Here is a 25,447-nt window from a genome sequence, read left to right on the forward strand (position 1 = left end):
TACCGCTGCCCCTCGTGCTGCCCTAAGGAGTGAATGGGTGACTGGACATTGCAGGAGGAGGGGGTAAGTCAGTGGAGAGCTTGTGGAGAATGTATTTTGGTGACTGACTGACACTCGGGTGCGGGGGCTGAATGGTGAAGCGAGTAAGCGTGAGCGCGGATTGAGCGAGGGGTGTGAGTGAGTCGGGAAAAGGATGGATTTAGTCAGGATCCAGGGATAGAGCTCTGTAGGAGAGTCGAGGAGGAACAAGGAAGCGTGGCGTGGAACGTGTTGGAGGAGTGTGTAATGTTCCAGGTGAGATGTGGGACCTGTGAGATTTGGTGTGTGTTGCTGTCAGCACGGACTGGTGACTCTTGGTCTCTGCAGCCGACTTCCCTCCTGATCAGCTGTTCAATGTGTTTTTACTCTTTTACCCTCCCTGTCCCTCCGCCTCTCTCTTCTTCCAGATCCAGGTTGGCAGCAGTGACGTGTGGGTTCAAGTGGGCTCAGTGCTTGGGGCCCAGCGAGTCACAGTCTGTATCAATAACTTGGCTGGGACGATCATCTGTGGACTGAGATACCCCGTGATATCTCCCACTGACCAGCAGTGTCCCTCACTGTGCCCTCTGGGACTGAGCCTGGGACCCCCTCCCTGGACCGAGATATCCCCTATAACCCCTCCCCAATGACCGAGTCTTCACATCCCTCCCCCCCCCCGGGACCAAGACCACACCTTGAACCCCAACCTAAGCCGTTCCCTATCCACTCCTCCAGGGATCTCTCCTCCCCAGGTCTAGGTCGTTCCCTCGCTTCCCCTGAGACTTAGTGAACCGGCTGGTGAGGGGGAAGCAGGGAGAGGGTGGAGTGGGACAGAGGGGGTGGGAGAGGTACGTGGGTGAGAGAGAGGGAAAGGGTGGGTGAGTGAGAGGCAGGGTCGAGGAGGAGGTGAGAGGGCAGGGAGGGGCGAGCGGAGGGGAATGAGGGCAGAGAGACGGACGGAGAGTATTGAGTGACGACGGGAATGATGGGGGTGAGGAGCAGAGGGAGTGGGGAGCAGAGCGGAGTGACGCAGGGACGGGTCCCAATGTGTGAGGTGTGTGGGGTGGAGGAGCTGGGAGGCAGTAACGGTCACTCCACTGTGTGTGGGATGTACTGGGGGTGTCAGGATACACGGTGCAGGAGAGGGCTTGACCGTTGGTGTCACCAGAGACTGGTGTCGGCCGTGCACTTCCCTCTGCTCCCATCCCGCAGAGATGCTGGATTATTTCCACACTACACCCACTGTCTGTCCACACTTTATTACAGACCCAGCCTCCGTACCAACTGAGGAACCCCAGGATACTGCCGAACCCCAGGAAACAGCTGAACCCCAGGAAACAACAGCTGAACCCCGGGAGGATGTGCCCACTGTCCCAGAACCAGATACAAGCTCAGGTATTGATGGAGAGATTATTTGTCTGACCCCAAACGTTGGTACTGGCGGGGAAAGGCAGGGGAGGGTGACTTGAGGAATATTGGCATCGAGGAGATGGAGGAGAGAGGCTGGGGTGTGGGGTGAGAAAATCTGGAGGGAGAGGGGGGAGGAGGGGGTCTGGGGTGAGTGGGCGGAGGGCGTCTGGAGTTGGGGTAGGGGGTCTGTAATGGACAGGAGGGGTGTGTAGTGGGGGGAAGGGGATGTGGAGTGGGGGAGAGGGATCAGGAGTAGGGTGGTTGTGGGAGGAGGCTTGGAATTAAGGGGGGAGGAAGGCTGGGAAAAGGCGAGGCAGATGTCTGGAGTGTGGGGAGATGGGAGTAGGGGAGGTCTGGAAGGTTGGTGCTGGGGAGTGGAAGGGGGAGAGGGAGGTCTGGTATTGGGGTGGAGGTGGCAAGAGGGAGTCTGGGGAGATGGGTCAGGAATCCATTGGTGGGAGCAGACCCCAGGGGAGGGTGGATGTGGGACAGTGTGGAGAGGGGAGGAGGGCAAGTAGAAATGTGAGTATAGTGGAAGAGAAGGGCAGGTATAGCACGGGAACTGGCCCTTCATTCTTTGACACTGATTCCGCGCTGACCAGCGATCCCCGTACACTTGCACTATTCTGTACACTGGGGACAATTACAATTTATACCAACGCCAATTAACCTAAAAACCTGTACGTCGTTGGAGTGTGAGAGAACACAGGAGCAACCGGTGAAAACCCACGTGGTCACATGGAGAACGTGCAAACTCCACACAGACAGCAGCCTTTGTCAGGATCAACAGACATAGTCTAGACATAGATCTAACATAGTCAAGATACACAGACATCTCTGTAAAGCTTCTCAAGTTTGCGGACGACACATCCCTGATTGGACTGATCCAGGATGGGGAGGAATCTGCCTACAGACGGGTATTGACCCAGCTGGTGTCCTGGTGCCGTCGCAACAACCTAGAGCTCAATGCTCTTAAGAGAGCGGAATTGATTGTACACTTTAGGAGACCTCCCCCTCCCCTCACCCCACTCACCATCAACAACACCACAGTCACATCTGTGGAGACATTTAAGTTCCTGGGCGTGCGCAGCGTCTTGACGCCACACGTCATGCGCGAACTTCCCGCGGACTTTGCTCGAACGTCACGTCACTCACTCGACCTCCACGTGGCCCGCGCTTCCGGTCTGATCGCGCTTGCAGCATGCAGGCGCATGCTGGTGGGACCGACCCTATACGGGGATCACTCGACCTCCGCGCGGCCCCCGCTTCCGGTTTGGTTGTGCTTGCCGCATGCAGGTCGCATGCTCGTGGGACAGGCCCTTAACTTACTTAACTCGGGTCTCTGGCGCAGTGAGGCAGCAACTCTACCGCTGCCTCTTGTGCTGCCCTAAGGAGTGAATGGGTGACTGGAGATTGCGGGATTAGGGGGAAAGTCAGTAGAGAGCTTGTGGAGAATGTATTTTGGTGACTGACTGACACTCGGGGGCGGGGGCTGAATGGTGAAGCGAGTGAGCGTGTGCGCGGATTGGGCGAGAGGTGTGAGTGAGTCGGGAAAAGGATGGATTTAGTCAGGATCCAGGGATAGAGCTATGTAGGAGAGTCGAGGAGGAACAAGGAAGCGTGGCGTGGAGCGTGTTGGAGGAATGTGTAATGTTCCAGATGAGATGTGGGACCTGTGAGATTTGGTGTGTGTTGCTGCCAGCACAGACTGGTGACTCTTGGTCTCTGCAGCCGACTTCCCTCCTGATCAGCTGTTCAATGTGTTTTTACTCTTTAACACTCCCTGTCCCTCCTCTCTCTTCTTCCAGATCCACCGTTGGACACAATTCTGGAACCCCAGGGAGCAGGGACTGGAGACTCTGGTCCGGGTTTAACTCGTGACCCATCAGGGTCTGCAAGCTCAGGTATCAGTGGTGGGGAGCATGGAACATAGAAAAAGGCAGCACGGTGGCGCAGCGGTAGAGTTGCTGGCTTACAGCGCCAGAGACCCGGGTTTGATCCTGACTATGGGTGTACCAGCTATACCATAGCTATACCAGACTATACCAGCATATTTCCAGGCCCCCACCACTCTGTGTAAAAGACTTGCCCCCCACATCTGTTAAACTTTGCACCTTGCATCTTAAAGCTGTGCCTTCTAATCTTTGACATTTCCACCCTGGGGGAAAAGCTCTAAATGGCTACCCCATCATTGCAGCATAATTTTATATACTTCTGTCTGATCCATACTGAGTCTCGACAACCCAGAGAAAACACCTCCTGAATACCTCCGCACAGTCCGCCAACGCCAATGAGATCTCCCGGTTGCTAAACACTTTAACTCCTCCTCCCATTCCTATACTGACCAGCATCTGCAGTCTTTGTTTCTACATTTTTCAGAGCAGTTAGTTGAGGCAGGTCTAATAACATTTACAAGCCATTTTGACATTTACATGGACAGGAAAGGTTTAGAGGAATTTGGGCCAATTTGTGGGCAAATGGAACTAGCTGAGATGTGGCGGCATGGATGAGTTGGGCTGAAGGGCCTGTTTCCATGCTCGATAATCTGTGACTGTGACCAGTCCCTGAAATTCACCCCGACTCGGACTGAGGGGAGTGACGTGGAGTGACAGACATTTCAGGAGAGTGGGTTAAAGGAGACTGGATGATGCTGCTCTCTCCACAGAGCCAGTCCTCCAATTCCCAAACTCCGCTGACTGTCTGATGACCTGTTGTAGTGTTGCCATACTCCCGTGTCTCTGTTCCTTTATTCCAGATCCCCAGATGTCCACAATGGAACAGACCCAGGGATCATCAACTGGAGAATCCGTCCAGGAACCGGCTTCTGTCCCAGTGGGAGACACATCCTCAGGTACCAAACGCTCTCACACGTTTTCACTTGTCCTCATTAACCCTGTCATGGGGACATAGAGTGATACAGTGTGGAAACAACTCACCCACACCGGCCAACATGTTCCAGCCACACTAGCCCCACTTACCAGCATTTGGTCCATATCCCTCCAAACCTGTCCTATCCATGTACCTATCTAACTGTTTCTTAAATGTTGGGATGGTCCCTACCCCTTACCCTCCGGTGCTCCAAATAATAGCGTTCCAGCCTTCTCAACCTCTGCCAAGAGCTCAGACTCTCTGGCCCTGGCAACATCCTTGTAAATCTTCTCTCTACCTTTTCCAGTTTGACAACATCTTTCCTATAACACGATGTCCAGAACTAAACACAATATTCTAATTGTGGCCTTACCATCGTCGTAAACAACTGCAACATGACCTCCCAACTTATTTACTCGATACTCTGGCTGATAAAGGCCAATGTGCTAAAAGCCCATTTGACCACCAGATTTACCTGTAACTCCACCTTCAGGGAACTATGCACCTACACTCCTAGATCCCACTGCTCCACAACACTCCCTAGAGCACTACCATTCACTGTGTAGGTCCTGCTCATGTTAGACTTCCCAAAATTTAACATCTCACATTTCTATATTAAATTCCATCCACCTCAGCCCACCTGCCCAATCGATCAAGACCCTGCTGCAATTTTTCACAACGAACTTCACTATCGGTAAAACCACCCACTTTTGTATCATCAGCAAACTTGCTAATCTTGCCATGTATGTTCTCATCCAAATCATTGATACAGATGACAAACAGTAACAGGCCCGGCACCGAACCCTGAGGCACACCACTAGTCATAGGCCTCCATTCCGTGAAGTAACCTTCCACCATCACCCTCTGCTTCCTTCCATGAAGTCAATTTTCTATCCATTCAGCTATCTCACCTTGGATCCCATTCCATCTCACGTTCCAGAGCAGCCTACCATGAGGATACTTGTCGAATGCTTTACTGGATTCCATTCATACAACATCTATAGCTCTGCCCTCATAGACCTTTTTAGTCACAACATTTGCCACCATCCAGTCTTCCGGCACCTCTCCTGTATTTAAAGACTACTCGTAAATAGAGAGGGCTGACGCAATTTCCTCTCTGCTTTCCCTCAATTTCCTCGGATATATCTGATCAGGCCCTGGAGATTTGTCCACTTTCATACACGATAGTACCTTCAGCATCACTTGGACCATAACACTGACTGGTCTCAAGACACTTCCATTGACTGCTCCAAGTTTTCCTCCATCTTCCTGTCTTTCTCCTCGGTAAATACAGAAGAGAAATACTCGTTGACGACCTTGCCCATCTCCTGTGGCTCTACACAGAGTTGACCGCTTTGATTCCTGAGGGGTCCCACTCTCTCTCTATTTACCTTTTCCTCATTATCTATTTATAACATCTCTTGGGGTCGTCCTTAAACGTCACCTATCTATGTTCCCCAGAACTACTGCCTGACCCACTGAGTTACTCCATCACTTTGTGTCCTTCACATTAAACCAGTCGGGTTCAGTGGAAATGGATGATTCCGTTGTGTGATGTGTAAGAGTGTTAAAGGAATACGGTCCGAGACTCTTGAAAGGCTGGCATCACCATTGTACCGAGCGTGCTGGATCAGTGGGGTATTACTGGAGTAACAGAAACGTGGTGAAATAATCTGAGGATTGAGCAGAGACACTGTTTCCCCTGGAACACATTGAGGACACGTCCAGTAGAACAGATGAGGGAACCAGTGGCTGGGCTGTGGGAGATTTTCAGAAAGTATTTAGTACGTTCCTGCCCAAGAGGCTGGTCAACAATGTCAGAGCACATGGAATTGTTCACACTCTGACATGGATTGAGAATTGGCTTTTGGACAGAGAGCAACAGGTGGGAATAAGCAGATCATTCTCAGGTTGGCAGCAGTGACGTGTGGGTACAAGAGGGCTCAGTGCTTGGGCCTCGGTGAGTCACAGTCTGTATCAAAAACTTGGCTGGGACGATCATCTGTGGACTGAGATACACCACGATATCTCCCACTGACCAGCAGTGTCCCTCACTGTGCCCCCTGGGACCGAGATATCCTCTATACGGCCCCCACTCTCAAAAGACACAACTGACCCACAACCCCTCCCCAATGACCGTGCCTTCAACTCCCGTCCCCTACTGGGACCAAGACCACCCCTCAAACCCCAACCTGAGCCGTCCCCTATCCCCTCCCCCAGGGATCTCCGCTCCACGAGACCAGGCCGTTCCCTCCCATCACTCGCCCCAGGACCGACCCGTCCCCTCCTCTCCCCCGAAACTGAGTGAGCCGGTGTATGAGGGGAACGGACGGGGGAGGGGTTCTGTAATACACTATCTGTGTACACTGGGAACAATTGCAATTTATACCAAAGCCAATTAACCTACAAACCTGTCCGTCTTTGGAGTGTGACAGGACACCGGAGCTCACACCTATTTCTCACCTCACTCCCTCTGGCTCCACAACTTGCAACTCTTCAACCTTCCTGTCTCACACCTTCATGCTTTATTCTCCGGCCTTTGTTCCAACCATCTAACCAACAAAAAACCCTCTCACCCATGTCCACCTATTACCTGCCAAGCTTTCTCCTGCTTCCCCTCTCTTCCAGCTTTTCCCCATCCTGCAATTGGTCTGAGGAAGGTTCCAGATCTGAAACGTCACCTATCTATGTTCCCCAGAACTACTGCCTGACGCACTGAGTTACTCCAGCACTTTGTGTCCTTCACATTAAACCAGTCGGGTTCAGTGGAAACGGATGATTCCGTTGTGTGATGTGTAAGAGTGTTAAAGGAATACGGTGCGAGACTCTTGAAAGACTGGCATCACCATTGTACCGAGCGTGCTGGATCAATGGGGTATTACTGGAGTAACAGACATGTGGTGAAATAATCTGAGGATTGAGCAGAGACACTGTTGGCCCTGGAGCACATTAAGGACACGTCCAGTAGAACAGATGAGGGAACCAGTGGCTGGGCTGTGGGGGATTTTCAGAAAGTATTTAGTACGTTCCTGCACAAGAGGATGGTCAACAAGGTCAGAGCACATGGAATTGTTCACACACTGACATGGATTGAGAATTGGCTTTTGGACAGAGAGCAACAGGTGGGAATAAGCAGATCATTCTCAGGTTGGCAGCAGTGACGTGTGGGTACAAGAGGGCTCAGTGCTTGGGCCCTGGTGAGTCATAGTCTGTATCAATAACTTGGCTGGGACGATCATCTGTGGACTGAGATACCCCGTGATATCTCACACTGACCAGCAGTGTCCCTCACTGTGCCCCCTGGGACCGAGATATCCTCAATACTGCCCCCCTCTCAAGATACACCACTGATCCACAACCCCTCCCCAATGACCGTGTCTTCACCTCCCGTCCCCTCCTGGGACCAAGACCACCCCTCGAACCCCAACCTGAGCCGTCCCCTATCCCCTCCCCCAGGGACCTCCCCTCCCCGAGACCAGGCCGTTCCCTCCCATCACTCGCCCCAGAACCGACCCGTCCCTCCTCTCCCCCGAGACTGAGTGAGCCGGCGGATGAGGGGGAACGGAATGGGGAGGGGGTCTGTAATACACTATCCGGTACACTGGGAACAATTACAATTTATACCAAAACCAATGAACCTGCAAACCTGAACGTCTCTGGAGTGTGAGAGGCCACTCAGGGACGGGTCCCAATGTGTGGGGTGGAGGAGCTGGGAGGCAGTAACGGTCACTCCACTGTGTGTGGGATGTACTGGGGGTGTCAGGATATATGGTGCAGGAGAGGGCTGGACCATTGGTGTCACCAGAGACTGGTGTCGGCCGTGCACTTCCCTCTGCTCCCATCCCGCAGAGATGCTGGATTATTTCCACACTACACCCACTGTCTGTCCACACTTTATTACAGATGCAGCCTCCGTTCTAACTGAGGAAGCCCAGGAAACAGCCGAACCCCAGGAAACAACAGCTGAACCTCGGGAGGATGTGTTCACCGTCCCAGAACCAGATACAAGCTCAGGTTTTGATGGAGAGATTATTTTTCTGACCGCAAATGTCGATGCTGGCGGGAAAAGGGCAGGGGAGGGTGACTTGAGGAATATTGGCATCGAGGAGATGGAGGAGATGGGGTGTGGGGTGAGGAAATCTGGAGAGAGAGAGAGAGAGGAGGAGGGGGTCTGGGGTGAGTGGGCGGAGGGCGTGTGGAGTTGGGGGAGGGGGTCTGTAATGGACAGGAGGTGTGCAGTGGGGGGAAGGGGATGTGGAGTGGGGGAGAGGGATCAGGAGTAGGGGGTTTGTGGGAGGAGGCTTGGAATTGGGGGATGGGGTGAGGCTGGGAAAAGGCGAGGCGGATGTCTGGAGTGAGGGGAGATGGGAGTGGGGAGGGGGAGTTCTGGAAGGTTGGTGCTGGGGAGTGGAGGGGGGAGAGGGAGGTCTGGTATTGGGGTGGAGGTGGCAGGAGGGTCAGGGGAGATGTGCCAGGAATCCATTGGTGGGAGCGGATCCCAGGGGAGGGTGGATGCGGGACAGTGTGGAGAGGGGAGGAGAGCAAGTTGAAATGTCAGTATAGTGGAGGAGAAGGGCAGGTCTAGCACGGGAACAGGCCCTTCGTCCTTTGACACTGATTCCGCGCTGACCAGCGATCCCCGTACACTTGCACTATTCTGTACACTGGGGACAATTACAATTGACACCAAAGCCATTTAACCTAAAAACCTGTATGTCTTTGGAGTGTGAGAGGACACCGGAGCACCCGGCGAAAACCCACGTGGTCACATGGAGAACGTGCAAACTCCACACAGGCAGCAACCATAGTCAGGATCAACAGACATAGTCTAGACATAGATCTACCATTGACAGGGGCCACAGACACCTCTGTCAAGCTTCTCAAGTTTGCGGACGACACATCCCTGATTGGACTGATCCAGGATGGGGAGGAATCTGCCTACAGACGGGAAGTGTCACAGCTGGTGTCCTGGTGCCGTCGCAACAACCTAGAGCTCAATGCTCTTAAAAGAGTGGAATTGATTGTAGACTTTAGGAGACCTCCCCCTCCCCTCACCCCACTCACCATCAACAACACCACAGTCACATCTGTGGAGTCATTTAAGTTCCTGGGCGTGCGCAGCGTCTTGACGCTACACGTCATACGCGAACTTCCCGCGGACTTCGCTCGAACGTTACGTCACTCACTCGACCTCCGCGTGGCCCGCGCTTCCGGTCTGATCGCGCTTGCAGCATGCAGGCGCATGCTGGTGGGACCGACCCTATACGGGGATCACTCGACCTCCGCGCGGCCCCGCTTCCGGTTTTGTCGTGCTTGCCACATGCAGGTCGCATGCTCGTGGGACAGGCCCTTAACTTACTTAACTCGGGTCTCTGGTGCAGTGAGGCAGCAACTCTACCGCTGTCCATTGTGCGGCCCTAAGGAGTGAATGGGTGACTGGAGATTGCAGGAGGAGGGGGAAAGTCAGTGGAGGGCTTGTGGAGAATGTATTTTGGTGACTGACTGACACTCGGGGGCGGGGGCTGAATGGTGAAGCGAGTGAGCGTGTGCGCGGATGGGTGAGGGGTTGTGAGTGAGTCGGGAAAAGGATGGATTTAGTCAGGATCCAGGGATAGAGCTCTGTAGGAGAGTCGAGGAGGAACAAGGAAGCGTGGCGTGGAGCGTGTTGGAGGAATGTGTAATGTTCCAGATGAGATGTGGGACCTGTGAGATTTGGTGTGTGTTTCTGTCAGCACGGACTGGTGACTCTTGATCTCTGCAGCCGACTTCCCTCCTGATCAGCTGTTCAATATGTTTTTACTCTTAAACCCTCCCTGTCCCTCCTCCTCTCTCTTCTTCCAGATCCACCATTGGACACAACTCTGGAACCCCAGGGAGCAGGGACTGGAGACTCTGGTCCGGGTTTAACTCGTGACCCATCAGGGTCTGCAAGCTCAGGTATCAGTGGTGGGGAGCATGGAACATAGATAAAGGCAGCACGGTGGCGCAGCGGTAGAGTTGCTGGCTTACAGCGCCAGAGACCCGGGTTTGATCCTGACTATGGGTGCTGTCTGTACGGAGTTTGTACGTTCTCCCCGTGACCTTCGTGGGTTTTCTCTGGGTGCTTCGGTTTCCTCCCACACTTGAAAGCCGTGCAAGTTTGTAGGTTAATTGGCTTGGTATAATTGTAAATTGTCAATGGTGTGTAGTATAGTGTGTAGTTTAGTGTTAGTGTGCGGGGATCGCTGGTCAGTGCAGACTGGGTGGGCTGAAGGGCCTTGTTTCTGCGTTGTATCTGCAAACTAAACTAAACAGGACATTACAGGAACAGGCCCATCGCCCCACATAGTCTGTGCCGAACATGATGCCAATTTAAACCTCTGCCTGCACGTGATCCATATCCCTACATTTCCTGCATGCAAACGTTCCTTACCAAAAAACGTAATATCCACTATCGTATCAGCCTCCACCACCACTTCTGGCAGCACGTTCCATGCCCCCACCACTCTGTGTAAAAGACTTGCCACCCACATCTGTTAAACTTTGCACCTTGCATCTTAAAGCTGTGCCTTCTAATCTTTAACATTTCCACCCTGGGGGAAAAGTTCTAAATGGCTACCCCATCATTGCTGCATAATTTTATGTACTTCTGTCTGATTCAGACCTCTGCACAGTCCGCCAAGGCCAACGAGAGCTCCCGGTTGCTAAACACTTTAACTCCTCCTCCCATTCCTATACTGACCTTCCCATTCCTATACTGACCAGCATCTGCAGTCTTTGTTTCTACATTTTTCAGAGCAGGTAGTTGAGGCAGGTCGAATAACATTTCCAAGCCATTTGACATGTACATGGACAGGAAAGGTTTAGAGGAATTTGGGCCAATATGTGGGCAAATGGAACTAGCTGAGATGTGGCGGCATGGATGAGTTGGCAGGCCCGTATGAAGCTTTTCAAAAAGGGGTGTGCCATGACAGGATTACAAAAAACTTAATGTGAAATAATGTGCGCGCTGCGCACATCATGAGCGCAAAGCGTGAAGTCCCTCGATGCCAGGGTCCAGGGCCCGCTTAAGGGCCCTGGAAGCTCAGGGGTTTTATTTGCTCTCTGATGCATTCTGAGCCTTATTTTGGACCATTTTTGCCCCAAATTTATGACTAATATTTCAGAAATTAACAGGAATCTGAGAGGTAGCTTTTTCACACAAAGGGTGCTGGGTGTGTGGAACAAGCTGCCAGAGGAGGTAGTTAATGCTGGGACTATACTAATGTTTAAGAGACATTTGCACACGTAAATGGATAGGACAGATTTAGATGGATATGGGCCAAACGTGTGTGAGTGGGACTAGTTTAGTTGGGACATGTTGGTCGGTGTGGGCAAGTTGGACTGAAGGGCCTGTTTCCACACTGGGCCCACACCATACCTGCTGAGCCCCGCTGGGCCCACGCCACTCCCGCTGGCCCATGTCACCCCCGCTGGGCCCATGCCACTTTCATCCACCCGCCCTCTCGGCCCCCGCTGGACCCGCGCCACCTTCATCTTCGCCCCCCCACCCTGCCAGAAAGAGGGGGGGGGGATGTGAGAGGGGGAGAGAGAGAGGGGAAGGGAGGGGAGAGAGAGATTGGGAGGGGAGAGGGAAAGGGGGATTATCTTTAGGGAGATTGCAAAATGTAGTTAGGTTTTAGAGCTATTATATTTTCTCCTCCATATGAATAATATTAAATAATATCAAACAATTGGAACTTTCTTTTCCTTGATAATAATATTGAAAAATATGAATTCCATAGTTTGTGACATAAATATACATTTTAATGGGATCATTATATACAGATGTAACATTTCCATTTCGAGATCGGGGGGGGGGGGGGGGGGGGTGGTGGGGCAAATATGCGTCAAGACGATAGCCTAATCGTTAAAGAGTTAAAAGATAGTCTAATCGATAAAGAGCTGAGATGAGGAATCAGAGCTGCCAAGGAAAGGTACTCTGAGAAGTAGAGGAGCAAGTTCTCAGCTAGTGACTCTTCTTCAGTTTGGAAGGACATGCAAGAAATCGCCAGCTATAAGAGGAAAGCCCCCCGCTCTTTGGACAATCGTCAGCTGACAAACGACCTGAATGAGTTTTACTGCAGGTTTGAAAATCAGAAACGTAACCCTGGTACCCCTTCCCCAACAAACACAGCCAGACCCCAGCCTGCAAAGAATGGACCCGGCACCCTCTCCTTCCCATTCACCACTTCACACCTACTTAAGGCAAGACATCAGTATGAAAAGAGTGGACCCTTTCTCACCCCAACGAACACTTCACACCCACTCACAGCCTGACCTCAGTCTGCAAGGACTGGGCCCTTCTACACCCACCCCACTCCAATCACCACTTAACACCCAATTACTCATTTTTAACCAGTCCCTGCAAAGATGTACTGTCCCTGCCTGCTTCAAAGTCTCCACTATTGTCCCTGTACCTAAAAAGGTAAGGATTACTGGTCTTAAAGGCTACAGGCTTGTCCCACTGACCTCTGTAGTCATGAAGACCATTAAAAGGCTTGTGCTGGCCAAGCTGAAAAATATCACAATCCCTCTGCTGTACCCTCTGCAGTTTGCATATTCGGCCAATAGATCTGTGGATGACGCAGTGAATCTGGGCCTGCACTTCATCCTCCAGCACCTAGACCACCAGGGGACCTATGCGAGGATTTTGTTTATTGATTTTAGCTCTGCATTCAACACCATTGTGCCAGAGCTACTACGCTCCAAACTTTCTGAGTTGACTGTGCCTGAACCCCTCTGTCGGTGGATCACCAGCTTTCTGACAGACAGGACGCAGCATGTGAGGTGGGAAAGCATATCTCAGACCCACAAACGCTCAGCATAGGAGCACCGCAAGATGCGTACTCTACCTTCTCCTCTACTCTTGCCACACCAATGACTGCACCTCCACAGACACCTCTGTCAGGCTTCTCAAGTTTGCGGATGACACAACCCTGATTGGACTGAGTGTCCTGGGTCTCCTCTATTGCCAGAGTGAGCAACACCGGAAATTGGAGGAACAGCACCTCATATTCCGCCTGGGTAGCTTGCGTCCTGATAGCATGAACGTTGAATTTTCCCAATTCTGCTAGCCCTTGCTGTCTCCTTCCCTTCCTTAACCCTCGAGCTGTCTCCTCCCATTCCCCCGCCCTTGGGCTCCTCCTCCTCCCTTTTTCCTTCCTTCTACCCCCCACCCCCCATCAATCTGAAGAAGGGTTTCGGCCCGAAACGTCGCCTATTTACTTCGCTCCATAGATGCTGCTGCACCCGCTGAGTTTCTCCAGCAATCAGTCCCTGATTGGACTGATCCAGGATGGGGATCTCTGTACTCTTTTCAGTTTGACATCTTTCCTATAACATGGTGCCCAGAACTGAACACAATATTCTAAATGCGATCTCACCAACGTCGTCTCCAACTGCAACATGACCTCCCAACTTCCAGCATGTACCTGTCTAACTGTTTCTTAAATGTTGCGATAGTCCCTGCCTCAACTACCTCCTCTGGCAGCTTGTTCCATACACCGACCACCCTTCGTGTGAAAAAATATACCCCTCAGATTCTATTAAATCGTTTGCCCTTCACCTTAAACTTATGTCCTCTGCTCCTCGATTCACTTACTCTGGGTAAAAGACTCAACCATATCTATTCAAATCATGATTTTATACACCTCTATTAGATCACCCCTCATCCTCCTAAGCTACCAGCCTACTCAACCTCTCCCTATAGCTCTGGCCCTCTAGTCCTGGCAACATCCTCGTAAATTTTCACAGTACCCTTTCCAGTTTGATGACATATTTCCTATAACACGGTGCCCAGAACTGAATACAATACTCTGAATGCAGCCTCACCAAACTCTAATGCAACTGCAACATGACCTCCCAACTTCTATACTCAGCCTGACCCGCTGAGTTACTCCAGCACTCTGTGAAATGTCACAGAACAGGGCAAGATTAGCAAGTTTGCTGATGATACAGAAGTGAGTGGTTTTGCAGATAGTGAAGATGGTTGTGAAAGATTGCAGCAGGATCTGGATCAATTAGCCAGGTGGGCAGTGGAATGGTTGATGGTTGCATGGTTCCTTGAAGGTCGTGTCACAGGTATATCAGTTGGTCGAAAAGTATTTTGGCACTTTGGCCTTCATCAGTCAGAGTATTGAGTATAGAAGTTGGGAGGTCATGTTGCAGTTGGAGAAGACGTTGGTGAGACCGCATTTAGAATATTGTGTTCAGTTCTGGGCACCATGTTATAGGAAAGATGTCAAACTGAAAACAGTACAGAGATCCCCATCCTGGATCAGTCCAATCAGGGTTGTGTCATCCGCAAACTTGAGAAGCTTGACATAGGTGTCTGTGGAGGTGCAGTCATTGGTGTGGCGAGAGTAGAGGAGAGGGGAGAGTACGCTTCTTGCGATGCTCCTATGCTGAGCGTTTGCAGGTCCGAGATATGCTTTCCCGCCTCACAGGCTGCTTTCTGTCTGTCAGAAAGCTGGTGATCCATCGACAGAGGGGTTCAGGCACAGTCAACTCAGAAAGTTTGGAGCGTAGCAGCTCTGGCACAATGGTGTTGAATGCAGAGCTAAAATCAATAAACAAAATCCTCGCATAGGTCCCCTGGTGGTCTAGGTGCTGGACGATGAAGCGGAGGAATAGTGATATTTTTCAGCTTGGCCAGCACAAGCCTTTCAATGGTCTTCATGACTACAGAGGTCAGTGCGACAAGCCTGTAGTCGTTAAGACCAGTAATCCTTACCTTTTTGGGTACAGGGACAATAGTGGAGACTTTGAAGCAGGCAGGGACAGTACATCTTTGCAGGGACTGGTTAAAAATGAGTAATTGGGTGTTAAGTGGTGATTGGAGTGGGGTGGGTGTAGAAGGGCACAATCTTTGCAGACTGAGGTAAGGCTGTGAGTGGGTGTGAAGTGTTGATTGGGGTGGGAAAGGGTCCACTCTTTTCATACTGAAGTCTTGCCTTAAGTAGGTGTGAAGTGGTGAATGGGAAGGAGAGGGTGCCGGGTCCATTCTTTGCAGACTGGGGTCTGGCTGTGTTTGTTGGGGAAGGGGTACCAGGGTAATGTTTCTGATTTTCAAACCTGCAGTAAAACTCATTCAGGTCATCCGTCAGCTGATGATTGTCCAAAGAGCGGAGGGCTTTCCTCTTATAGCTGGTGATTTCTTGCATGCCCTTCCAAACTGAAGAAGAGTCACTACCTGAGAACTTGCTCCTCTACTTCTCAGAGTACCTTTCCTTGGCAGATCTGATTTCTCTTAGTTCTTTATCGATTAGGCTACCTTTTAACTCTTTAACGATTAGGCTATCGTCTTGACACATATTTGCCCCCCCCACCCCCCCGATCTCGAAATGGAAATGTTACATATGTATATAATGATCCCATTAAAATGTATATTTATGTCACAAACTATGGAATTCATATTTTTCAGTATTGATATCAAGGAAAAGAAAGCAGTTCCAATTGTTTGATATTATTTAATATTATTCATATGGACAAAATATAATAGCTCAAAAACCTAACTAAATTTTGCAATCGCATTAAAGATAATCCCCCTTTCCCTCTCCCCTCCCCATTTCTCACTCCCCTCCGTTCCTCTCTCTCCCCCCCTTCCCCTCTCACAAACCCCCCCCCCTCCTCTTTCTGGTGAGGGCGAAGATGAAGGTGGCGCAGGCCCAGCAGGGGCAGAGCGGGCGGGGGGGATGAAGGAGGCATGGGCCCAGCGGGGGTGGCGTGGGCCCAGCGGTGGTCAGTGGGGGTGGCATGAGCCCAGCGGGGGTGGTGTGGGCCCAGTGGGGGTCAGCGGAGGTGGCGTGGGCCCAGCGGGGCACAGCAGGGTGGTGTGGGCGGAAGATGGGCCCAGCAGGAGTGGCGTTGGCCCAGCGGGGCACAGCAGGGGCGGCGTGGGTGGAGGATGGTTTGGGCCCCGGCGGCAGGGGGAGGCGAGGGGAGTGGGCCCCGCTGCAGTGGTGTCTGGTGTTGGGGTGACAGCCGCTGGGTTCAAATTCAGCCACTCCCGCCTAGCGACGGGAGAATGGAGAACTGGCCATTTCCAAAGTGGAAACACTGATATTTTGTTTCCGATTATTTTTTTTTCCGTTTAAAAAAAAAAGTTTTGTATTGAGTTTTTCTTACTCTGGGGGCAAAAGGGGTGGGTGGGGGGGTGCGGTCGCACCCAATGCACCCCCCCCCCCTTCGGATGGCCATGGTTGGGCTGAAGGACCTGTTTCCGTGCTCTATAATCTGTGACTGTGACCAGTCCCTGAAATTCACCCCGACTCGGACAGAGGGGAGTGACGTGGAGTGATAGACATTTCAGAAGGAGAGTGTGTGAAAGGAGACTGGATGATGCTGCTCTCTTCACAGAGCCAGTCCTCCAATTCCCAAACTCCGCTGTCTGATGACCTGTTGTAGTGTTGCCACACTCCCGTGTCTCTATTCCTTTATTCCAGATCCCCAGATGTCCACAGTGGAACAGACCCAGGCATCATCATCCGGAGAATCTGTTCATGAACCGGCTTCAGTCCCAGTGGGAGACACATCCTCAGGTACCAAACCCTCTCACACATTTTCACTTGTCCTCATTAACCCTGTCATGGGGTCACAGAGTGATACAGTGTGGAAACAACTCACCCACACCGGCCAACATGTTCCAACCACACTAGCCCCACCTGCCAGCATTTGGTCCATATCCCACCAAACCTGTCCTATCCATGTACCTATATAACTGTTTATTAAATCTTGGGATGGTCCCTGCCATAATTTCCTCCTCTGGCAGCTTGTTGCATACATCCATCACCCATTGTGAGAAAAAACCCTCAGATTCCTATTAAATCTTTTCTCCTTCACCTTAAACCTATGACCCCTGGTCCTCAATTCACCTACTTTGGGCAAGAGACTGCATCTATCCGATCAATTCCTCTCATGATCTCATACACCTCTAGATGATCACCCCTCATCCTCCTGTGTTTCAAAGAATAGAGTTCCAGCCTACTCAACCTCTGCCAAGAGCTCAGACTCTCTAGCCCTGGCAACATCCTTGTAAATCTTCTCTCTACCATTTCCAGCTTGACAACATCTTTCCTATAACACGGTGCCCCAGAACTGAACATAATACTCAAATTGTGGCCTCATCAACGTCGTAAACAATTGCAACATGACCTCCCAACTTATATACTCGATACTCTGGCTGATTAAAGGCCAATGTGTTCAAAGCCTTTTTGACCACCCAATTTACCTGCAACCCCACCTTCAGGGAATAATGCACCTACACTCCTAGATCCCACTGCTCCACAATACTCCCTAGAGCACTACCATTCACTGTGTAGGTCCTGCTCATGTTAGACTTCCCAAAATTGAACATCTCACATTTCTGTATTAATTAGATTCGTTTTATTGTCATTCAGACCTTTCGGTCTGAACGAAATTTTGTTTCCCTGCAGTCATACATATAATTTAAAAAAATGGCAAAAACACACAATCAACACAAATTTAACATCCACCACAGTGAGTTCACCAAACACCTCCTCACTGTGGTGGAAGGCAAAATCTTAAAGTCTCTGTCTCTTCCCCCTTTGTTCTCCCTCTGCGCCGAGGCGACGGTTCAAACTCCGCTGCTGCTGCTGCCTCCGCCACAGCTCCAGGGCCGAGTCGGGTCTCCGCCGCTGCTGCTGCTGCCGCCGCCACAGCTTCTGTGCCGAGCCGGCTCTCCGCTGCTGCTGCTGCCGCCGCCACAGCTTCGGGGTCGAGTCAGGTCTCCGCTGCCGCTGCTGTTGCTGCTACAGCCCCAGGGCCGAGTCAGGTCACCGCTGCTGCTGCTGTTGCTGCTACAGCTCCAGGGCCGAGCCGGGTCTCCGCTGCTGCTGCCGCCGCTACAGCTTCGGGGCCGAGTCAGGTCTCCGCTGCTGCTGCTGCCGCCGCCACAGCTCCAGGGCCGAGCCGGGTCTCCGCTGCTGCTGCTGCCGCCGCTACAGCTTCGGGGCCGAGTCAGGTCTCCGCTGCTGCTGCTGCCGCCGCCACAGCTTCTGTGCCGAGCCGGGTCTCCGCTGCTGCTGCTGCCGCCGCTACAGCTTCGGGGCCGAGTCAGGTCTCCGCTGCCGCTGCTGTTGCTGCTACAGCCCCAGGGCCGAGCCGGGTCTCCGCTGCTGCTGCTGCCGCCGCCACAGCTTCTGTGCCGAGTCAGGTCACCGCTGCTGCTGCTGCCGCCGCCACAGCTTCGGGGCCGAGTCAGGTCTCCGCTGCTGCTGCTGCCGCCGCCACCGCTCCAGGGCCGAGCCGGGTCTCCGCTGCCGCTGCTGTTGCTGCTACAGCTCCAGGGCCGAGCCGGGTCGCCGCTGCTGCTGCTGTTGCCGCTACAGCTCCGATGCCGCCAGCTCCGCCATTAGGCCTCGGCGCAGACGGAGACGGGGAATACGACCGAAGAAAAAGTCGCATCCCCCGAAGGAAGAGACCAAAACATGTTTCTCCCACCCCACCCACACACATACACAACTTAATAAAACAAAATTAACTAAAACATGACAATGAACAAAACGAAAGAAAAAAAACAGACGGACTGCAGGTGGGCCGCAGCTGTTAAGCCATGTAAATTCCATCCACCTCAGCCCACCTGCCCAATCGATCAAGTACCTGCTGCAATTTTTCTCAACCATCTTCACTATCGGTAAAACCACCCACTTTTGTATCATCAGCAAACTTGCCAACCTTGCCATGCATGTTCTCATACAAATCATTGATATAGATGACAAACAGTAATGGGCCTGGCACTGAACCCTGAGGCACACCATTAGTCACAGGCCTCCAGTCCGAGAAGCAACCTTCCACCATCATCCTCTGCTTCCTTCCGTGAAGCCAATTTTCTATCCATTCAGCTATCTCACCTTGGATCCCATTCCATCTAATGTTCCAGAGCAGCCTACCATGAGGGTACTTGTCGAATGCTTTGCTGAATTCCATTCATACAACATCTATAGCTCTGCCCTCATCGACCTTTACAGTCACAACATTTGCCACCATCCAGTCTTCCAGCACCTCTTCTGTGTTTAAAGACTACTCGTAAATATTAACCAGGGCTGACGCAATTTCCTCTCTGGTTTCCCACAATTTCCTCGGATATATCTGATCAGGCCCTGGAGATTAGTCTATCTTCATACATGATAGTACCTTCAGCATCACTTGGACCACAACACTGACTGATCTCAAGACACTTCCATTGCTCCAAGTTCCCCAACCCTCGGTAAATACAGAGGAGAAATACTCGTTGACGACCTTGCCCATCTCCTGTGACTCTACACAGAGTTGACCACTTTGATTCCTGAGGGGTCCCACTCTCTCTCTAGTTACCTTTTCCCCATTATCTATTTATAACATCTCTTGGGGTTGTTCTTAAACGTAACCTATCTATGTTCCGCAGAACTACTGCCTGACCCACTTAACTCGGGTCTCTGGTGCAGTGAGGCAGCAACTCTACCGCTGCACCTTGTGCTGCCCTTAGGAGTGAATGAGTGACTGGAGATTGCAGGAGGAGGGGGAAAGTCAGTGGAGAGCTTGTGGAGAATGTATTTTGGTGACTGACTGACACTCGGGGGCGGGGGCTGAATGGTGAAGCGAGTGAGCGTGTGTGCGGATTGGGCGAGGGGTGTGAGTGAGTCGGGAAAAGCATGGATTTAGTCAGGATCCAGGGATAGAGCTCTGTAGGAGAGTCAAGGAGGAACAAGGAAGCGTGGTGTGGAGCGTGTTGGAGGAATGTGTAATGTTCCAGATGAGATGTGGGACCTGTGAGATTTGGTGTGTGGTGCTGGCAGAACGGACTGGTGACTCTTGGTCTCTGCAGCCGACTTCCCTCCTGATCAGCTGTTCAATGTGTTTTTACTCTTTTACCCTCCCTGTCCGTCCTCCTCTCTCTTCTTCCAGATCCACCGTTGGACACAACTCTGGAACCCCAGGGAGCAGGGACTGGAGACACTGGTCCAAGTTTAACTCATGACCCAGCAGGGTCTGCAAGCTCAGATATCAGTGGTGGGGAGCATGGAACATAGAAAAAGGCAGCACGGTGGCGCAGGGGTAGAGTTGCTGGCATACAGCGCCATGGACCCGGGTTTGATCCTGACTATGATCATTTTATATACTTCTGTCTGATCCATACTGAGCCTCAACAACCCAGAGAAAACACCTCCTGAATACCTCCGCACAGTCCACCAAGGCCAATGAGATCTCCCGGTTGCTAAACACTTTAACTCCTCCTCCCATTCCTATACTGACCTTCCCATTCCTATACTGACTAGCATATGCAGTCTTTATTTCTACATTTTTTTAGAGCAGATAGTTGAGGCAGGTCTAATAATATTTACATACCATTTTGACATGTACATGGACCGGAAAGGTTTAGAGGAATTTGGGCCAATTTGTGGGCAAATGGAACTAGCTTGGATGTGGCGGCATGGATGAGTTGGGCTGAAGGGCCTGTTTCCATGCTCGATAATCTGTGACTGTGACCAGTCCCTGAAATTCACCCCGACTCGGACTGAGGGGAGTGACGTGGAGTGACAGACATTTCAGAAGGAGAGTGGGTGAAAGGGGACTGGTTGATGCTGCTCTCTCCACAGAGCCAGTCCTCCAATTCCCAAACTCCGCTGACTGTCTGATGACCTGTTGTAGTGTTGCCACACTCCCGTGTCTCTGTTCCTTTATTCCAGATCCCCAGATGTCCACAGTGGAACAAACCCAGGGATCATCGACTGGAGAATCCGTTCAGGAACCGGCTTCTGTCCCAGTGGGAGACACATCCTCAGGTACCAAACCCACTCACACATTTTCACATGTCCTCATTAACCCTGTCATGGGGTCATAGAGTGATACAGTGTGGAAACAATTCACCCACACCGGCCAACATGTTCCAGCCACACTAGCACCACCTGCCAGCATTTGGTCCATATCCCTCCAAACTTGTCCTATCCATGTACCTATCTAACTGTCTCTTAAATGTTGGGATGGTCCCTACCCCTCACCCTCCTGTGCTCCAAATAATAGCGTTCCAGCCTTCTCAACCTCTGCCAAGAGCTCAGACTCTCTAGCCCGGGCAACATCCTTGTAAATCTTCTCACTACCTTTTCCAGTTTGACAACATCTTTCCTATAACACGATGTCCAGAACTAAACGCAATATTCTAATTGTGGCCTCACCATCGTCGTAAACAACTGCAACATGACCTCCCAACTTATTTACTCGATACTCTGGCTGATAAAGGCCAATGTGCTAAAAGCCTATTTGACCACCAGATTTACCTGTAACTCCACCTTCAGGGAACTATGCACCTACACTCCTAGATCCCACTGCTACACAACACTCCCTAGAGCACTACCATTCACTGTGTAGGTCCTGCTCATGTTAGACTTCCCAAAATTCAACATTTCACATTTCTGTATTAAATTCCATCCACCTCAGCCCACCTGCCCAATCGATCAAGACCCTGCTGCAATTTTTCACAACCATCTTTACTATCGGTAAAACCACCCACTTTTGTATCATCTGCAAACTTGCTAATCTTGCCATGTATGTTCACATCCAAATCATTGATATAGATGACAAACAGTAACAGGCCCGGCACCGAACCCTGAGGCACACCACTAGTCACAGGCCACCAGTCCGAGAAGCAACCTTCCACCATCACCCTCTGCTTCCTTCCATGAAGCCAATTTTCTATCCATTCAGCCATCTCTCCTTGGATTCCATTCCATCTAACGTTCCAGAGCAGCCTACCATGAGGATACTTGTCGAATGCTTTACTGAATTCCATTCATACAACATCTATAGCTCTGCCCTCATCGACCTTTTAGTCACAACATTTGCCACCATCCAGTCTTCCGGCACCTCTCCTGTATTTAAAGACTACTCGTAAATATTAACCAGGGCTGACGCAACTTCCTCTCTGGTTTCCCACAATTTCCTCGGATATATCTGATCAGGCCCTGGAGATTTGTCTATCTTCATACACGATAGTACCTTCAGCATCACTTGGACCATAACACTGACTGGTCTCAAAACACTTCCATTGACTGCTCCAAGTTCCTCCAACTTCCTGTCTTTCTCCTCGGTAAATACAGAAGAGAAATACTCGCTGACGACCTTGCCCATCTCCTGTGGCTCTACACAGAGTTGACATATTTGATTCCTGAGGGGTCCCACTCTCTCTCTAGTTACCTTTTCCTCATTATCTATTTATAACATCTCTTGGGGTTGTCCTTAAACGTCACCTATCTATGTTGCCCAGAACTACTGACTGACCCACTGTGTTACTCCAGCACTTTGTCTCCTTCACATTAAACCAGTTAGGTTCAGTGGAAATGGATGATTCCGTTGTGTGATGTATAAGAGTGTTAAAGGAATATGGTCCGAGACTCTTGAAAGGCTGGCACCACCATTGTACCGAGCGTGCTGGATCAGTGGGATATTACTGGAGTAACAGACATGTGGTGAAATAATCTGAGGATTGAGCAGAGACACTGTTGTCCCTGGAACACATTGAGGACACGTCCAGTAGAACAGATGAGGGAACCAGTGGCTGGGCTGTGGGGGATTTTCAGAAAGTATTTAGTACGTTCCTGCACAAGATGCTTGTCAACAAGGTCAGAGCACATGGAATTGTTCACACACTGACATGGATTGAGAATTGGCTTTTGTACAGAGAGCAACAGGTGGGAATAAGCAGATCATTCTCAGGTTGGCAGCAGTGACGTGTGGGTACAAGAGGGCTCAGTGCTTGGGCCCCGGTGAGTCACAGTCTGTATCAATAACTTGGCTGGGACGATCATCTGTGGACTGAGATACACCGTGATATCTCCCACTGACCAGCAGTGTCCCTCACTGTGCCCCCTGGGACCAAGCCTGGGACCCCCTCCCTGGGACCAAGATATCCCCTATAACCCCCCCCCCCCCCCCACTCATGGGACCCAAACTGACCCACAACCCCTCCCCAAAGACCGAGTCTTGTCCTCCCTCCTCCCCTGGGACCAAGACCACCCCTTGAACCCCAACCTAAGCCGTCCCCTATCCCCTCCGCCAGGGATCTCTCCTCCCCAGGTCCAGGCCGTTCCCTCCCCTCCCCTGAGACCGAGTGAGCCTGCGGGTGAAGGGGAAGCAGGGAGAGGGTGGAGTGGGACAGAGGGGGTGGGAGAGGTACGTGGGTGAGAGAGAGGGAAAGGGTGGGTGAGGGACAGGCAGGGTCGAGGAGGAGGTGAGAGGGCAGGGAGGGGTGAGCGGAGGGGAATGAGGGCAGAGAGATGGACGGAGAGTATTGAGTGATGACTGGAATGATGGGGGTGAGGAGCAGAGGAAGTGGGGAGCAGAGCGGGGTGACGCAGGGACGGGTCCCAATGTGTGGGGTGTGTGAGGTGGAGGAGCTGGGAGGCAGTAACGGTCACTCCACTGTGTGTGGGATGTACTGGGGGTGTCAGGATACACGGTGCAGGAGAGGGCTGGACCGTTGGTGTCACCAGAGACTGGTGTCGGCCGTGCACTTCCCTCTGCTCCCATCCCGCAGAGATGCTGGATTATTTCCACACTACACCCACTGTCTGTCCACACTTTATTACAGATCCTGCCTCCGTACCAACTGAGGAAGCCCAGGAAACACTCGAACCCCAGGAAACAGCTCCCAAGCCCCGGCAGGATTTGTCCACCGCACGAGTACCAGATACAAGCTCAGGTGTCGATGTGGGGATTGTTGGAACAGGTACTTCCCCCAAACCTCCAAGGCGGAAGGAGTGGGGGGAGGAGGCGGTTGGGAGTGGCGGGAGGGGGGTGTCGAGTGGCGGTGGGAGGGGGGGATGGAGTGGGGGGAGGGAGGGGTCGATAGTGGGGGGGCTGGGGAGAAGGAGGGAGGAGCGGATGAGAGTGGAGGGGAGGGAGATGGGGTTTGGGAGTGGGGGGAAGGATGGGGGTGGGGAGGGAGAGGGGAAGATTGTGTTAGGGAATAGTGGGTTCATGAATGGGGGAGAGTGAGTGGGGGAGGATGAGATAGTGGGGGAAGGGGGGAGGGTGTTAGGAGTGGGGGTGAGGAGGGGGGTGGGAGGTCATGGGAGCTGTTGGCTGGAGCGGAGCTCAGGGAGAATGGAGGTTGGGCTTTACAGCAAAAAGAGTAGTGTGGGGACTTGGGTGTGGGGTGGTGGGGAGCAGGTGGAGGGTTGTGGGGAGGGGGGGAGAGTCGTGGACAGGGGGGCGGAGTGATGTGGAGAGGTGGGGAGAGGGGCGGAGGGTCGTGGGGAGGGGGTGGAGTGGTGTGGACAGGGGGGCGGAGGGTCGTGGGGAGGGGGTGAGGGAGGGGAGGGGGAGGGTGGGTAGGAATGTGTGGAGTAGGAATATACAGGGTGAGCTGGGCCGTGGTGTGATGAGTGAGGGCTGCACCAAGTCTGTTAGATCGAAGATTGAAGAGTTTCAGACAGTCGGCCCTCCCCGACCCTCAGTGAAGAGTGAGATCCTGACTCACACTGAGGCAACAGAGACACAGAATCACTGCCCTGTGTAGCTGCCCAGTCAACACACACTGCTGGCCACAGCAGGACTGCAGCAGAGAGTAAGGCCAATGGTCACTCGGTTTTAACTCTGTTGCCAGTGGACATGGGCACAGTGAGCGAGGGTAATGACAGTTCAGATTCAAACAAAGAAATGTGCATCCTAAAGAACACCAGGCTGCTGGTGCAGGAGCAACATGTGGCTCAGGAGTTGCCTCTGAGTATCTCTGGTCTGGACATTTCTGGCTGACCACTGGGGGCAGTGTGCTGAGGGGGACGGGAGGGGAGGTGGTACATATCTGCCCGCTCCATCTTCCCGTAGAAGCTCAGGGAACTGGGATCATCAATGTCCTCATTTCAGGAGACGATTTGGCTCAGGACCTTCCTTCAGTCCCAACAAGAGACGTCACCTACCATGTCTTCCAGAGATGCTGCCTGACTCATTGAGTTACTCTAGAAGTTGTGCCTTCCTTTGGTAAATCAGCAGTTCCTTGCGTCTCCTGTTTTTGTTTCAGATAGAGCGTCTGGAAATGCCCCAGGAACCGCTGACTCAGCATCCTCCTGCAAGAAACCTTCTAATGATCAGACTGATGATGAAGGTGAGAACTTTCCCTCTGTCCATGGAGGTTAAA

The 25,447-nt window shown here is 52.0% G+C and overlaps 1 long non-coding RNA gene across 1 annotated transcript; it reads left to right on the forward strand.

Moving 5' to 3' along the window:
- The first annotated feature begins 1,131 nt into the window (after positions 1–1,131).
- LOC116966036 lies at positions 1,132–23,999 on the forward strand. The gene is made up of 3 exons (XR_004409882.1): positions 1,132–1,413; positions 6,494–6,495; positions 23,923–23,999. It is a non-coding gene; the product is annotated as an uncharacterized LOC116966036 (long non-coding RNA).
- The last annotated feature ends 1,448 nt before the right edge of the window (positions 24,000–25,447 follow it).

This window comes from Amblyraja radiata, chromosome 35 (genome assembly GCF_010909765.2).
Source record: "Amblyraja radiata isolate CabotCenter1 chromosome 35, sAmbRad1.1.pri, whole genome shotgun sequence".
NCBI classification, from domain to species: domain Eukaryota; kingdom Metazoa; phylum Chordata; class Chondrichthyes; order Rajiformes; family Rajidae; genus Amblyraja; species Amblyraja radiata.